This window comes from Rattus norvegicus, chromosome 8 (assembly GCF_021556685.1).
Source record: "Rattus norvegicus strain SHRSP/BbbUtx chromosome 8, alternate assembly SHRSP_T2T, whole genome shotgun sequence".
Taxonomy (NCBI): Eukaryota; Metazoa; Chordata; class Mammalia; order Rodentia; family Muridae; genus Rattus; species Rattus norvegicus.
Window position 1 is genome coordinate 125340001 of NC_141541.1, and position 5213 is coordinate 125345213.

Here is a 5213-nt window from a genome sequence, read left to right on the forward strand (position 1 = left end):
ACATACACACACATATATGAGAGGGGGGGAGAGAGGGAGGGAGGGGGCGGGGCGAGGGGGAACTACTACACGTGATATATTATGGTTAGAGAAGGATCTAAGAAAATAGACTGAAATAAATTGATCACACAACTGAGAATGTATTAAGTCATGTCATGTCATCAGGGACTTGACACCTATTAGGACAAACAGGTTAAAATTAGAAAATCCTTCCTTGAGATGTTGAGGTTAAATTCTGAAGGCTGGGGAAGAATTATTCAGGGAAAATGGAAGTGAAGAACAGTGTAGGCAAAGGAACACCACAGGTAGACCACAGTGTGTCCAGAACACTAAGGAGAAGTACCACTACCGTGATGTCTAACACTCAGTCAGCAATGAAGACAGGAAGGTGGAGGTGTGCTGTGAGGGACAGATGAGAATGTCCCAGGAGGAGGACTGCTGCTGTAGACCCAGTCAAGATGACATCATCCCATGGTCCCTTCCCAGGAATGGCCACATGCCCCTTTACCCTTTCATCCAGCCTCCAAAACTTAACAGTGATTCTGGTTTTATACCAATGTTGTTTTTGCTCAATGATTTCAGTGGTAACTCAGAAAAAAGTCTGCAAGAGTACACTCACATATGCAACGAAACCAGAGAGACATATAATAGACCCACGCAAACACGCACAACACAGACTCACCTTAGGGTTGATGAAAGGCTTTGCTAGGGACATGATGGGTGGATTTAAACTCCTATCCCAGACAGTGGTTAGAAGCATAAAAATAGCATTTGCTTTTTATGGTTTAGGATTCCAGGGCTCATCCAAGACTTCACAATGAAAGAGAGAGAAAGAAAGAGGAAGAGAGGAAGAGAGAGAGAGAGAGAGAGAGAGAGAAGAAGAAGAAGAAGAAGAAGGAGGAGGAGGAGGAGGAGGATGAGGAGGAGGAGGACGACAAGGAGGATGAGGAGGAGGATGAGGAGGAGGATGAGGAGGAGGAGGAGGAGAAGGAGGAGGAGGAGGAGGAGGAGGAGGAGGAGGAGAAGAAGAAGAAGAAGAAGAAGAAGAAGAAGAAGAAGAAGAAGAAGAAGAAGAAGAAGAAGAAGAAGAAGAAGAAGAAGAAGAGAGGGAGGGAGGAGAGAAAAGAGGGGGAAGAGAAGGAGGGGAAGAAGGAAGAAGGGATGGATGGAAGGAAGGAAGGAAGGAAGGAAGGAAGGAAGGAAGGAAGGAAGGAAGGAAGGTAGGTAGGTAGGTTGGTTCCAAGTCACACAATCCAAGTCCACACTCTCCTTCCAGAAGATCTCTTCCTACTGAGGCTGCCATGGTCCTTTATGGCTCCAAGCCTATCAGCAATTTCCTATCCAGGTGATTTGTGTCTTGTCAGGGAAGCAGTTCTCCAAGAGCCTCCCCCTTGGGTAGTCAGGGAGACCTACTCAGCTAGTATTCCAACATGCCGTGACTAGAGTGTTGAACTTGGAGAACTGGCTTGGGATCTGTGATGGCCTCTTGGTCCTTCAAAACCAGAGGCCTTTGTCTCTAATAACTTTTAAGTCCATCGTTCCAGGGGCATTAGCTCTAAAAGAATGTGAGCTGTTTTCAGACTCATGGCTTCAACACCTCAAAACACTCTCAATACTCATAGCTCCGATACTCTGAGAATCTACAAGGGTCTACACACTTAGCATATGTCCCATGAGCAGGGTAACCAACTGTTCTGGTTGAGTTTGAGTCAAAGATCCTGAGACTTGGAAGACACGGCTCATTGAGAATTCACGGGTCAACTGGAACAGTTTGTTCATTGTCTCCATAATTTAATACGCATGCCGTCATCATCACTTCCTTGTTTTATTTTGTTTGCTTGTACACGTGTTATATGTAGTCTTTGTGCATGTGGACGCACCAGGTGTCCTCCTCTGTCATTCTCCACCCGATGTCTTGAGACAGCATCTCTCACTGAACACAATACTTACAGATTGGCTAGACCGGCTGGCCAGCCCGCTCTGAGCATCCTGTTTCTGCTTCCCCGGCACTAGAGTGATGTACGCACGACGGCCATGCTGGCTTTTTACGTGGGCGCTGGAGATGTGAGCCCAGATCCTCAAACTTTTTGGACAGGCATTTCATTGACAGAGCTGAGCCCTCTCCACATCCCAGTTCATCAATCTTTACAGAACAGGTAGTTCTGCAGTTTAAATCACTTGCTGCCCTTGCAGAGGACCCAAGCTCCATTTCTAGCGTCCACGTTGGGCAGCTCCGGGGTATCGCACGCCCTCTTCTGGCCTCCATGGGTGATTGCTCTCTCATTAGTGATGTTCATCCTCTCTGGAGTTTCATCTGTGTTTCTGGGATGAAGGTCTATCCGACTCTTTGGCCAGTTTTAAGGGGGAAATGAACTACCTGCATTCTTATGGGTATGTCTGATGTCTTCACATTTTGGGTTTTGGAAACCCCGATAAGACATTTGAAGCATACACACTCAAATTAATTAATTAAAAGTCCTAGCAGCCAGTAGGAGAAGGTATCCAAAGGAAAGTGTTACCATGGTTTGCTAAAGGTTTCCACAGCCCACGGGAGGGAAACGGAGATTTAAGCTGGCTCTAACACGGAAGGGTTGGCTCGTGCTGGTGCAGCCCCCTGGGAAACCACAGCGGCAAAACTTAGCTGACAGAGATGGACGTCCTTGGATAGTAATGTGTAAACGAACACCTCAGACATTTTAGTTCTCTGGAGGATTCTCAGTGCGCTAACTTCTGGGGTGGATAAAATGAGGCTTGGGTGTCCCATCGTGCTTTAAGCCGGTGTTCTGGTTTGCATGCCAATGACAGACAGCCATTATTTTACCTGAAGGCTGCTTTAAGAACGGGCAGGGCAGTGCAAACAAGGGGGACACAACGACAAGGGCAGCAAGGATGATGACAGCTATGGCGGGATGGGGAACAGTGACCCAGCCAAGACACTAACCCAGTTTTGAGTCCCACCTCAGGAGGTGGAGGAGACTGGAGGACTTAAACTGCAGGCCTCCCTCTGCCGTACATCAGCTATGTGACCCCTGGTCAGCACAGTTATTCGTCAGGATTACTGGAGAGCTTGAAATGAGATCGGCTGCTGTGAGTACCTTGCTTTGTGAGGGACGCTTTGTGAGGGACTCATGGCAAACGCCCGGTAAAAACAAAAAAAAGGAGAGAGGTGTGGACTGGACACACGTGGGGAGAGCTGGGGCTGCTTTGAACATTTGGGGAGAAAAGAAAAGGGGACATGTACACCGGCTGCGTGTCATGGTCTCATATCACTGGCTATATTTTTTTAAAGGATTTGTTTGTTTTGTTTTTATATTTTATGAGTACAGGTGTTTTGCCAGAATGCATGGCTCTGCAGCCTGTGTGTGCTATGCCCTCAGAGGCCAGAAGAGGGCAGAAGATCCCAGAGACGAGATACAGAGATACCAGTGAGCTGCCTTTTCTGACTATTTGTGTGGCCTTCCTAAGCACGGGAATCACATCTGGGCATTGCGATTTGGCTTTTAGCCTAGAAGCTCTGTGTTCATCTTGCTCCCTGCAGGATGAGGTCTCGACTGCCCTCTTGGCACCCAGAGGCTCTTCTGGGAAGCTTGCCCCACCCTTCTCCTAGCTGACACTATGAACTGCCATCTGGCATCCCCAGCCCTCACAGTCTGCATCTCCTCATTCCCCGCCCCTGGATCCTATGCTGAGCTTCTGAGTCTGTCTCGGCCATGCTGGACTTGAACTCCCCATGCCCTTGCAAAGTTCTTCCTTTGCCTTCCTACTCTGAGTCCTTTCCTTGCAGCCTCCATGCAGGGAAGCAGCACCCCTTCCTTTTCTGAAGGATGTATCCTCCTGTCTTATAGGCCCTCACTACCTTATAACGGTCCCTGACCTCCACTGAATGTCAACTCTCACATCTGTGACTTTGATCCTAGTCTCTAATAGAACTGACCATGTACACTGACAGAGCAGAATTCGGTAAAACCACTAGCTACTGGGCACTTGCTACAAGCCAGCCATGATGACTGCATGTCCAAGAATGAGCATCTGGGTGGCTGCAGAGATGGCTCTGTGGGTAAACACACTTGTGGCACAAGTCTGAAGACCTGAGTTCAAATCCCTAGAACCCACTTAAAAACTAGATGTGTAGCACCAAAGTCTGTATAATCCTGTGGCCCTGGGGGATGGCGGGAGACTGTGGATAGATGGTCTGCCTTATGCAGTAGAGAGTAGTAAGACCCTATCTAAAGCAATGTGGTGGCTGAGGACTGACCCCTGGCCCGAGGCTGTCCTCTGACCTACAAGTGTGCGCCCACATGCGCGTGCGCGCGCACACACACACACACACACACACACACACCTCTCAGGACTAACATTAGAACTAACGTTGCCCATGCTAGAGCTCCAGTCAGTTTAAGGTCAGCGTGAGGACACAAATGCCTTGACACGAGAAGCTGCACATTAAAGTAAACACCTTAGGAACTGAAACAAGAAATCAATTTGCTTTAATTTTCCAGCAGACAAAAACAAGCTAAATTTCAGTGGACACATGTACCATTAAAGGTCTATATTTGAACTGATTGGGTCGCAACCACACTCATTCTCAGATCGTCTGCTCAACAGATGTATGTGCTAATCTCAGTTTACAAGTGAAAAAGAGAGAAAAACCTTAGTAATTCTAAACCTGAAGTGGACCCTGAGTATTTCACATGACCACTCAGAACTCACAAGGCTCGAATTCCCTAAGAAGACAAGGACTTTTAACTCAGGCCATCTGAAGGTCTGTCCTAGGTTAGGGGTGGCCACCATCAGCTCTGTCTTTTGCTAAAGCACTGGTCAGGGGACGCCGATTTTCTCCGCTGTGAACACAGAACAGGAGGAAAGGGCAGAGGAGCAGGCCCAGTAAAGCCACACCTTCCAACCCACTTCTTAGTTCTGTAACAAAAGGAAGGCTGGCTGGGGAGATGGGTCACTGGATAGAACACTAGCTGCATATATACACGTCTTCACACACACACACACACACACACACACACACACACACACACGAGCATCAAGACCTGTGTTCGAGTCCCCAGCACCCACAAAAGCCAGGCTTGTCTTCTCCTTCCTGTAACTCCAGCACTGGCAGACCGAGTCAAGCAAATGCTGAGCCCACTTGTCAGACAGCCTCATAAGCATGGTGTTTCAGGTACAGTGTGAAATGCGTTCCTAAGGAATACAGTGGAAAG